Source organism: Eptesicus fuscus, chromosome 17, assembly GCF_027574615.1.
Source record: "Eptesicus fuscus isolate TK198812 chromosome 17, DD_ASM_mEF_20220401, whole genome shotgun sequence".
NCBI classification, from domain to species: Eukaryota; Metazoa; Chordata; class Mammalia; order Chiroptera; family Vespertilionidae; genus Eptesicus; species Eptesicus fuscus.
This window is the reverse complement of record NC_072489.1, coordinates 54,903,768-54,916,419: the sequence shown is the minus strand read 5'-3', so window position 1 is coordinate 54,916,419 and position 12,652 is coordinate 54,903,768.

Here is a 12,652-nt window from a genome sequence, read left to right as displayed (position 1 = left end):
TGAAGAGGTAGATGTGGGCGCTCTTTCCACTAACGCATGCTGTCAACCTTGGTGATGTAGGGCACACAAGGAAGTCAGGTCTGATTCCTGGCTGGCTTATGATCTTGATCAAGAAGCTGGGCGCAACCGGCTGGTGTGGCTCAGTGGTTGAGCGTTGACCTTTGAACCAGGAGGTCACGGTTCGATTCTTGGTCAGGGCACATGCCCGGATTTCAGCTCAATCCCCAGTGTGGGGCATGCAGGAGGCAGTGGATCGATGATTCTCTCTCATCATTGATGTTTCTCTCTCTCTCTCCCTCTCCCTCTCTGAAATCAATAAAAATATATTTTTTAAAAAAGCTGGGTGCAATACTCATTCATTCATTCATTCATTCATTCAACAACTATTTATTGAGTGCCCACTATGTACCAAGCACTCTCCCAGATGCTTAGGGCACACACGTCAACAAAAGGGCCCAATACGTTCATGCTCACGGCACTTGCACTTGGTGGCCTGTTTCCTAGGCTGGATTGTTAGTCCTGAGTTCAGACCTGACGCTGCCCCTCGCTTAACCTCTCCAAATGCAGATAACTCTATCAGTGACTGCAGGCCGTGCCCAGCTTTGGCTCTGCGATTCTCTGGCTCCCCCCCCCCCCGAACCCCTTTCCACTAGGAGCTGACAGCATGTGAGCCCCTGACTTGTTCCCCACAGCGAACCTGGGCCCTACTACAGGAAATCCCCTCAGAGAGGGATCAAGAAGGAAGAGAACACGATTTCTTCCTGGTGCAGAGGTTAGGGAGAGTTGGCGAGGCAACACCCAGGGCACCTCCTAATGTTAATATTTCAAGTGAGGCTGAAGGGTGACATCGAACAGAGGAACCGCTCTATGATGTGCCTTGATTTCCAGCTTCTTTTACAAAAAACCATTGCACCGAAGAAAATCATTTTAGAGGGAAAACATGAAACCTACACCTGGGCCTTTTTGGTGGTGCATACTGAGCTTCTGCCCAGAAAATAATACATAGCCGGTTTGAGTCACGAAATAAGCCTTAAAGATCTGCTACGTGCGACAATCATCTTGCGTTTTTTGTGCGCTGGGAGCAGGAAGCCTCAGCTCTGTGCTGTCAGCGATGTTTTCTTTCATTCCGTTTGCTGCTTTCTAATCTCCCTTAAAGTATGGGTGTGAATTAAACTCCCGAGGAGGAAGCCAGCGAGCATCTTCCATAATGCAGCTATGAAAACCAGGGGAGAGTTGTCAGTACTCCCACCTGGGGCGCCAGATGTTTGCTGGCTGGTGCGGGAGCTGCAGCAGGTCTGACCCCAACCCCAGACCAAGCTAAACGCGTTTGCAGCGTCCACTTTCCTGCTCCCAACGCGTCAGTGTAATTGAGTCGGAGCAAAAACAAAAATAAGACCCATAATCTGCTAAGAAGGCATGAAAAGTCACTTCAAAGTGAAGTGGCTTAATTGGACTCCGGTCGTACTCCTGGTTTATCGCACAGGAGGAGGGCCGGGGAGAGTCTGTGCCAGGCAGGCCTTCCTCGTTTCAATAAAACTGCACCCGGTCTGGCAGCTGCCAGAGTGGGAAGTTCAGCACAGCGAGTGTCCTCCAAACTTTGATCTTGAAATGTCAGAAACCACGTACATTTCCTTTACCCGTGTATCTGCCGGGTCCAGAATGGACAGTATACCAAAACTGGAACCACTCTTAATCAGCTAGGGCAGTGGTCGGCAAACTCATTAGTCAACAGAGCCAAATATCAACGGTACAGCGATTGAAATTTCTTTTGAGAGCCACATTTTTTAAACTTAAACTTCTTCTAACGCCACTTCTTCAAAATAGACTCGCCCAGGCCGTGGTATTTTGTGGAAGAGCCACACTCAAGGGGCCAAAGAGCCGCATGTGGCTCGCGAGCCGCAGTTTGCCGACCACGGAGCTATGGTATTTCTTAGTCGTTTGTTTGAAGCCAGATGGTCCTCCCATGTATCATCTTAACGCAGAACCTCAGGGAACCGCCCTCCTCTGGGGTGGGTCCTGAGCCCATCCCTTGGTCCGCCCCTAATCGCTGGAGGGTCGCTGGTGACGGACGGTAGGGAAATGCAATGGCTAGCAGAGCACTGAGCGTCTGCCATCAACCTCTGCACTTCAAGAACTTTCTTTAAAGCACAAAACATGTGAGAAATGCCCCTGGAACTATATGTGCAATTTGATAGGCCTATATTATGGGGAGTTCTTCAAAGTTCAGAAGAAACCATATTGTAATTGTCTTGACCCACGATGGCGGGAAACAGTTCTCGTGACAGTGTGATGACAAGGATACGAGGCAAGAGTTTCTGGGCAGGAAAGATCATGCATTTGCTGAACTCTGTTGACAGTAAAATACAGACTTCAGTTTATGCTGGGGCTCTTTGTTGAAGCTGAAGTTTTATCTCTTTCTTTTCAAAAGACCAGACAAGATTACAGGTATAACTTGCTGAGCAAACACTTTGAAAAAAAAAATCAAACTAATTGCACTTTAAGGAAACATAAATAAGTTAGAAGAGAGTTTGCATTGTATCAGGGTTAATGAATTTCTTGGTGTTTGCATTTATAACCAGGCGCTAGTAAACTTCCCTTCTCATTTCAGTCATATGGAGCTTACATAGAATTTTTTGATGCAAATGATTTGTATATATACTGGATAGATTGTTATAGGAATGAGCCCTGGAATAATTAATTTCATTAGACAGATAATTTTTTTCCATTGTAAGGAATTACCCCGCCATGGCCAGTTTTGCTCAGTGGATAGAGCGTCGGCCTGTGGACTTTAAGGGAGATTAAGGATCCTGGGTTCGATTCTGATCAAAGGCATGTACTGTGGTTGCAGGCTCCTCCCCAGCCCCGGCCCTGGTCAGGGCACATGCAGGAGGCAACCAGTTGATGTGTTTCTCTCACATCAATGTTTTCCTATCTTTCCATCTCTCTTCCATTCTCTCTAAAAATCAATGGAAAAATATCCTTGGGTGAGGATTAAAAAACAAAAAAAAAAAGAATTGTCCCATAATGTCCCTGTTTGGGAAGTTTGGACTTTCATGTATCATCTTTTTCTAGAATTATGCAAACATATCACAGAGCTTCAATATCCCACCCCTTGTTCTTAGTCGTTCAACTGGGATGCGAGAAAGGGTGAAGGTATCCTTGTTTCCTTGCCGAACTGTGAAGAGATAAACCACAGATCAATCTAGATCCCTTCTAACCCAAAGGTTTTATAATAAAGTGTAATTAAAAGCCAATGTCTATTAAGACCTTTAAAATATTAAATAATTCTTCCAAGCGACAATAAGGTTTTCATCTTGCGTAAATGGCATTTTTATGAAATCTTCGTATGCTGTATGTGCAGCAGCAGGGCAGCTCTCCACCTTGGTTTTCTCATCTACAATATGAAGAATTTAAAATTTTGCACCTAATAACTCCAAAATCGGACCATTGTAAATCATTCCCAGCTGGGGGGAAAATGATTAAAAGAAAATTTGTGTGTAGGCACTTTACAACGGGCTTTGAGCCTCAGAATGGAAATCTTTCCCTCGTAAGAATATTCTGTCTATGGACAGGATGTCAATGTACAGAACACTAATAGGCATTGAATTATTTATAATCCCGGGGGCTTATTATTGTAGCCTCTCACAGGCTCTGCCCAACACACTGTTATTTTCATCTCACATTTACGACAGAGGGGCCTGTTCCTCACTTCCCCTGCGGAGAGAGCCAGGAATGAAAATATGACATCCAAGCGCTCAACTACCAAAATCTGAAACACATTCAGAGGGCTGTCCTCAGCAGATGTCTTAGCGAGAGCTTCTAAGTGGAGCCAGGGAGGGGCGGAAAGTTAGGTCACACCGCGGGAGACAAGTGAAGAGAAAATCCTTGCCCAAGAGTCAGTGCAGAAAGCAAGGGAAGGCCCCGTGGATTTATTGCTGGAGTGTGGGGTCTAGTTCTTTTCTGGGAGAGAAGGCAGCGAGTGTTCCCTCTGGCTTTATCCTGGAGGCATACTCTGCAGAGGGACTGTGTGACCTCTCTGGCACTCGAGATGCTCTGGAGTCACCTGGTACGTTTCCTGCCTCACCGCTAGAACCAGCTGTTTCTCTAAGGAGCTCTGGTTCCTTCCACTGGAGACTGAAACCAAAATCTGGGCGCTAGGTGCGCTCACTGCTATTGGGGTGTCATTCCTTCCAGCACCTCTCAGTTGTTCCATGTATATACTAAACCGTGTATAAACATATACCTAGAAACATTCCTTTGTGTAATCATCTGCATCTACGGGGTGTCCCCATACACACTTTGAATAATTATAAAGGCAGGGTTTATTAAAATACATTTCATTTTGAAAATGTAATAGAAATCAGCTGTTAAAGCGTGTATACAGTTTTTGGGGACACCCTTTGTAGTAAGCTAAATACGAGTTTATAGGTGTCTCCAAGCCTTGGGGTTACTGAGATCAAGAACTTCTAGAAGGGCAACCACAGCAGAGCTCACTGGTTTACTCTTTAATTCCAGCAAAGGAAGGGTTCCCATTCTTATGAATTCTCTGCAGTACAGAGAACATGTTGTACTCTGTATCCAGCACATCCAGCTGTTCTACAGGGGTGTTCCCAGGTTGCTTATTCCCCCATTGTGCCAGAACCACCTCGCTCTCTGCACTCACCCCTACACACCATCTTTCAGGTTCTTAAGTGTTCACTTCATCATCACCAGGGTTTACAGTGCTGTTGTTTATACCAGGAAGTCCCTGCCTACTCCAATAAAAGGTCAATGACAAGAAATAGCCTGATTCCTTCGATAAAGTTGGACTCTTCTTACCTATTTCCACATTGCCCTGTATTCTTTTTTTACTGATTGATTTTAGAGAAAGAGAAGAAAGGAGGAAGGGAAGGAGGGAGAGAGAGAGGGAAACATCAATTTGTTGTTCCATTTACTTATGCATCCATTGGTTGATTCTCATATGTGCCCTGACTTGGGATTGAACCCACAACCTTGGCATATTAGGACGATGATCTAACCAACTGAGCTACCTGGCCAGGGCCAGGGCCTGCCCTGTAGTCTTGTGTAGCACTTACTAGTATCACAGTTATACCTAATCAGATTGGCCTCCCCTCCAAAAGCCAAGTTCCTTGATGGGAAGGCAGAGGCCACAGTAGTCTCATTCCACACTCTACGTAGCCCCAGCACAACATGGGAAATAAGGATAGCTAACATGCATGCAGCTCTTTCTGCATGCCTCCCCACAACTCCCTCGGCATCCCCATCTTACAAACGAAGAAATGGAGGGAGGAAGAGATGAAATAAGTCACCCAAGCTTAGGAAGCAGATCTGAAATTAAACCCAGGCCATCTGGTTCCAGAACCTACTGTCTTAACCTCTATTTCATCATAGATGATTGTTGCTCAGTAACTTTTTGTGGAATGACTTCCTGAGAGCCCATGAGCTCCGGTTCTTCACTTTTCACCAGGTGACTTTCTCTGGAGACCTGCTATATATGCACTTTCTGGGCGAGGAGCCCTTCAGCTGCTGCTCATTTGCATGGCAGGGATGGCTGGTCAGACCTGAGCCTGGTCACGCCACTGGTCTGCCTTTTCCCCAGCTTCTCTCTGAGAACTCATGAGAAGGGACCCATAGAAGGGACCTGGCATAAGTCTATAGCTCCCGAGGAGGCAGATTCTGATTCAGTATGTCTGCACTGGGGCCTGAGATTGTGCAATATCTAGTCATTTTGCACATGGTACTGATGTTGCTGGTCTGTGCATGGATTTTGAGGGGTCAGGAGCTAGAGCAGCATGCTGTACTCTCTGCACTGGCATTCCCTAGTTTGTATTTGCAGCTGATTCTACCTACCTTGTAACATCAAAATGAGAACGAAAGCATGTATGTTGAGTACTAGTACTGTGACTGGAATGTTAGGTGTTCAACTAATGGTATTTTTGCTTCTCTTATTTTATTTTTCTAAACATAAAAGTCAATATCAAATCTGTAAAGATCTTATCTTGTACAATATTTGCACTGGAAACTTGACACATACACACACACATACTCATAGCTCTTGGACCATTTTTTAAAAAGGAATCCAATGCATTTAAAATATTTATCTAATATTATGTAGTGTATATATATAAAAGCCTAAGCGACCATCTGACCGTTTGACCATCTGACTGGTAGCTATGATGTGCAATGACCACCAGGGGGCAGACGCTCAATGCAGGAGCTGCCGAGCTTTGGTGACTTGGCAGCTGCGGTTCTCGGGTGACACATCCAGCACCAGAGAGGAGGGAGCCTGATTCTGGGGTACATCACCCGAGAACTGCCCTCTCGCATCCAGAACCCCTTGGTGGATATCAGACAACTGGTTTTGGCCTGATCCCCGCAGGCCAGGCTGAGGGACCCCACCGGTGCCTGTGCACCGGGCCTCTAGTCCTATATAATAAAAGAGGAATATGTTAATTATCCATTACGCCGTGAGGCGTAATGACCGACTGCGTAATGACCGGATGACGGATCTGCAGGAGGGTGGGGCAGCGAACTACAAGTGGGAGGTGGAGAGCTACAGGAGGGGGCAGGGCAGCAAGCTATGAGGGGGTGGGGGGAGCTACAGGAGGGCGGGGCAGCAGGCGGAGAGCTACAGGAGGGCAGCAGCGACCTCCTGGCACATGGATTCGTGCACAGGCCTACTAGTATACATATAACAAAAGCTAGTCACCTTTACCCTTTTGAAACTTAAATTCACTCTCTAACCACCTAACCTCCGGATATTCTCTGCCTAACTATTAAAAGCTGATGATAAATCACACGAAGAAGAAACTCCTATTGCTTCTGGGTTCTCACCATTACTGCAAATCCGTAAATTGCCCAGAACTGGCGCTTTGAAGGCTGTTAGCTTCCAAGATTTCTATTATGAATTTGCACTTAATCTTTGGTCCTGACATATTTTTTAGGCTTCCCATTTAATTATTTACTAAATACGCTTTTTAAAGCCCGACGCACTAGCCTTCCCATGGCTGCTGTCCCCTGCTCGCAACTCCCCACACCTGTGCAGGAGTCCTGTCTTCCAGGGGTCCACGCCGCACCCACATGTCGGTGTTCCAGGGGAGTCTCCTAATGGACTTGTCAAGGGACTTCTCTTGGTCTGGAACTCGGTTACTGACATTCTGACTGACACCGAGCATGACAATCACATTACCCTGGTTGTAAAAGACCTCCACTGGCTACCTGCAAAGTACAGGATTATGTGGAAAGTCCTCGTTATTAACTTACAAGGCCTTAGATCGACTTGGTTTTGAATACCTCAGAGACATTCTGGAACCATCCATTCCCCGGCCGTTTTCTTTGTTCTCAGTCAATTGGATTAGTTCTTTTTGGCTGAAGACATGGAGCTAGGGGGCATTTTTAATGTTTGCTCTCTCCTTATGGAATTTATTAACCATGGAGGTCAGGCTGTCTTCCTCTCTGTCAAGCTTTCAGTTGAAATTGAAGAGGTATCTTTTCCAGATTGCTGATTTGGCTAAGTAAGCCATAAACGGAGCCCCTGTTGTTTAGTTTTTGAATCATTGTTCATCTTTGGTGTTTTTATGAACCTGCTCCAAGGGTATGTTTGACATGTCACAGTTAAATTTTATATTATTCCACTTAATACCTTTTTTCCCCACATCCTGACTTGAAACACTGTCAAAGTGAGTTTACTAATTAAATGCTTTGCATGACACATTACCTTTCCCATACGCTTCAGTAGGATGTCACAGGACAATATGTCATATTAGAAAGTACTTGGATTGCGAAATATCAGGTATTATATTCCATCACGTACATATATTTCACCATATTTGGGTTATTCTTCAATTACTTTACTGTTATGGTACTCAACAATTAATTGTTGAGCCCAGCCAGTGTTGCTCAATGGCCTATGAACCAGGAGGTCACAGTTCGATTCCGGTTTAGGGCATGTGCCTGGGTTGTGGGCTCGATCCCCAGTAGGGGGCATGCAGGAGGCAGCCAATCAGTGATTCTGTCTCATTGATGTTTCTGTCTCTCCCTAGACTTTAAAGGGCCTTGCACGAAGTATCCAAAGACAGGGATGGCTTCATGTGCAAGGAAAGTGCTGCGTAATAGCCACCCCTGTTGAAATCTACTCCTGAGCTCAGGCAGAGGTGAAGGGATATTTGGAAGGTGGGCACTGGCTGGGGAACAGGCAAGGGCAGGAAATGCCCTCCCTCGCGTGTCTGGTTCTACCCCTATGTGCCTGCAGGTATGGATCTGAGCCACGGCTTCGAAAGTTAAAAAGATGATACACATGCCAAAGAAAAATGCCCACCTTCCTGTTTCTGTCATATAGGTCCATGCTTGTCTGGTTTGCATTAGTTAGAGTGGTTCATTATGGCGCAGGGAGCAGACAGACCTTTTAATGGAATTGGCAAAACCCAAGCCACAATGTCCAACAGAGTGGGATGGAGGCAAACAGCTATGGCCTGACTTTCTACATGTGAAAAGGGTTTCTCATGCCTGGGATTGATGTAGAGTGCTTAAAACAGCTATAGTGGTCAATTTATAAAGATCACAATCTCTTCCTCCCTCCTTCCCTCCCTCCCTCCCACCCTCCCCTCCTTCTTTTCTTCCATTCTTCCTTTCCCCTACCCTCTCTTCCCTCGCCCCCTCCCTCTACTCTTTCTCTCCCTCCCTTCTTTCTCTCCCCCTTCCTTCCCTCCTTCCCTCCCTCCCTTTCTCCTTTCTCTAAGCTTTTAAAAATAATGTGGCTTCCGTGCCAATCAAAACCAGCTAAAGCTTGCCAAGGCCAAGATGTAATTGAAGATGGCATTTGCGCCTTTGTGTCTCCTCTGTCTCCAGAGATATCATCATAAAATAAAAGACTTCACCAGGTAATGTTTTCTTCATTATTCAACATCACAATTCTGAAGTGAAAAAAGATAATTAGACATACGGTGCTGTCGACACATAGTTTCTGAGGCGCTCATAGTTAATTAGTTATGGTAAAAGGTTTTTATAGTCATAATTACTTTCTATTTCAGAGGAAAAGAAGCAAACATCCACGTATTTCCTTTTACCTGGTGACAAGTTTATCAGAGTGATGCTGGTGTTTTGATGACCCTTCGGCACTTTCTTCAGACTTCCCAGGTTATATGCAAAGTGTCATGAGGGGGTTTAACACACAGCTCTTGTTAACTTTAATAGGAGCCATGCATCTGAGGTCCTTACACCTCATCTCGCTGGACTCTTGTAAGCACACATCTTCTTGGTGTCCTGAATTTCCTTTGTCATCAATGGAGCTTTCACCTCTACCATCGTTCAGAAAAATGGTTGCAATGATTTTCTTTAAAATGTGAGCCAAGACACTTTCATGGGAATACTTTTTCTATTCTCATTTTGGGGGTGGGCCACTGATGCAAAAATAATATGTTAGGAAGTGTGGCGTGCTACAACTTATTTGTTTAAAATAACGTATAAAAGCTCTCTCTCTTTTTCTTTGCCATTGAATATTTCTGCTGCTGTGGTTAGTCAAGATCTCAACCTAATTGAGAAGTGAAAAGAACTTAAAAATAAGAGTGATGCTCTTGGTTTTGTGTCTCTACCGGTTCCAATCATATCTGAGCTGAGGGGAGAAAGAGAACCCCTCTATCATGTCCTGCACCCCCTGGGTGCCCTGGAGCACAGGTTGTTCAATCTCTGTGATGCCTACCCCTGAGAGAAAATTAGTCAGGTTGCCACGGGCCCTGATTGTCGATCTCCCAGGATGTCACATGGCAAATGTCCACCTCCGTGTACAATCCAGGTGTACTCAACCATGGGCTAGCACACACATTTCCTCAGTCTCTGTCCAGAGCTGTATTTACTGGAACAGAAGCTGGGAACCTGAGATCCGTGCTAAAGAGGGTAATGGACCGATTCCCCGCAGCACGGTGCACAGTGCTAGTGTCGCCTTATCCACACCTGGGGTTGCCAGCCATCCACACCCCAGCAGGTTCCTGCTCCCCTCTTCTCCTGCCATAGTGTGTGACGTCATAATGCTTTTAGGTAGGTACATGGGAGTGATCATCGTTGTCATTTCTGGAGTGTTTTGTGATGCTTGTGCCCTGTGTCAGATACTACATGGATTTTTTTCCCCCCACTTGCTCAAGGCCTTGCTTCTTCGTAGATGAATGTATTTGGGCAAGGTCATTCATCTTACTAAGCTTTAGTTTCCTCATCTACAAAATGAAAGTAATATTAAGACAGATAACCGAGGTGTATTGTGGACGGGATGGAGGAACCACCTATTTAGATGCATGTTATGTCCTGCCCATGGTTGAGCGTCAACTTATGAACCAAGAGGTCACAGTTCGACTCCTGGTCAGGGCACATGCGTGGGTTGTGAGCTCAATCCCCAGTGTGGGGCGTGCAGGAGGCAGCCGATCAATGATTTCCTCTCATCATTGATGTTTCTATCTCTTTCTCCCTCTCCCTTCTTCTCTGAAATCAACAAAAATTAAAAACAGATACATGTTATTGTCAAAGTTCTAGTTTTAGTTTTGGGTAGTGGATTCACAGGTGCCTACTGCATTATTAAAAATGATTATTAAATAAAATCAGAGATACCTGGACCAATGATCCAATAATAAGGGTGTGTCAAGACAAAAAGATAACAAATGGCAGGAGATTGGCACAGTGCCAGACACAGTAATGCTCAGTAAATATTAGCCCTTACTATTTTTGTTCTGAGAACAGCTCTGTGAGCTAGGTACTATTATCACCCCCATTTTACAGATGATAACACTAAAATTTAAGGAGGTTAAGTCACATAGCTGATATGTAGTAAAGCCAGGATCTAAACCAGGGTCCCAAACCCAAGCGATGACCTCATCAGAGACGACGATGACAACCCTGAACCGTCATCTTCTCACTTGACGTTCCCTCCACCATCCATGGTGGTGGACATGCTGGGAAATGAGACCTGGGCTTCTGGCTCCTGGGACTGGGCACTTGGCTGACTTTGTGTAGATCTGGAGGATCCAGGGGGCGGGGCTGGATCCTGACATTGCTTGCTTGAACTCACCCAGCTTTCGGTGCCTCCCAATTTATTGCTGATGTAAAGGATGGACAGTGGTGGAGGAGGCCCAGCTAGAACTTCCCCACATCCTTGTTCTCCTGACCCTCCTGCCAGGTCCTCCTTGGTGTGTGACGGCTGTCACTGCTCCGGGTTTTTGCTCTGTGATCCTCCCTGCAGGCTTTCTGTTTCCAGCATTATCCAGGATGCCCATATATTTCTCTTGAATAAATCAGGAAGTGGCCTCCTCATTCTCCCAGCCAGAAAAAAAATCAGTCTTAGCATTCAGCACCTCCAGTATCCCTCCTCCACAATTTCAAGTGGACCAAAAAAAGGGAACCCGTAGCATAGGTGGCTAAATGCAATTCATGGGAGTGCTGATACATTAGCTATGAGGCTTTCTCTTTAGATAGGAATCATGGTAAGAAACTATGGTTTTCATAGCCAAACTGAAAAAAGTCTATTTAGAATGACTAAATGAGTTATATTTGATTTGGGGTACGTATAGAGCCTGAATAAAAGAGATCAAATAGTCTACAGTGTTGTCATAGTGTGAGTCATAGCCTGCGTCCCCCTTTCCTCCCTAAATCTAAACATGAGTTATGCCCCAGACATGGAATTTTGACACATTTATGCCCTAGTAAAGAAGAGCTGTCTTTAATCTCATTTCCTTGAGATAATTAAGACAATATTTACTATTTCTATGTATTTTTAATGGGAATAGTATTAGCTATGAATCTAATCACTAATAATTAGCCTATAATCTAGGAAAGAAATAGAAATGTAGCATGACAAAATAATGCTTAGAAATAATCTCCTTTTGTCTCTTCTTAAAGGACTAAAAGACAAAAGTTTTAATATATCCAAGGTGAATGATTTCTAAAATTTTTGAGATTTCCGGTCCAGTCGACATCTTTAGATGATTTATGTAGAACACTATAATATTCTAAATTCCTGAATAAATAATTCTCAATTAAGTGTGTTAATTATTCTCAATTAATTATGCTAATTCACACTCATTACTAATCTAATTACAAAATTGAAGATTAACCTGGAAATTTGGAAGAGCAATGTTTCTGTTAACTAAACAGGAATAAATTACATGGGCAGGGGCAGAGGCAGGGTTCTTTTTATTTTGTTTGGCTTGCTCGATGCCTACAAAGTACAATATAATCTGGAAATATCTGACTTCAGCATCTAACCCACTTGCAAAACTGTGGGATCAACCCTATCCTCCATTTTACTCCCACATGTATCCTTTGCTTTCAACATTCCTAACATTTTCAAAAGCTGTTCTTAACAATGAAAAGATCATTTCTAGCCACAAAGGAAAAAAAATAAGAGTAGGACCTTCTAGAACATTTTGTCAGTGTCTGCCAAGGCCGTTAGAAAGCCACAGCATTGCTAGATCTTGATTATTTAAGGGGACTATGAAAGTAGCTGTCATCTTTGCTTGCTGGACCCAAACTCAAGATTCTACAGGACATGCTCACTGGGACTGTGGCTTGAATTACGGGGACTACTATCTTGCTGATATGGGAAAACTGGGGTTGGTTCCAAAGTAATAGCGAGAGCTAGATGTTTGAGATGGTGAGGAATATAATTTCTTAA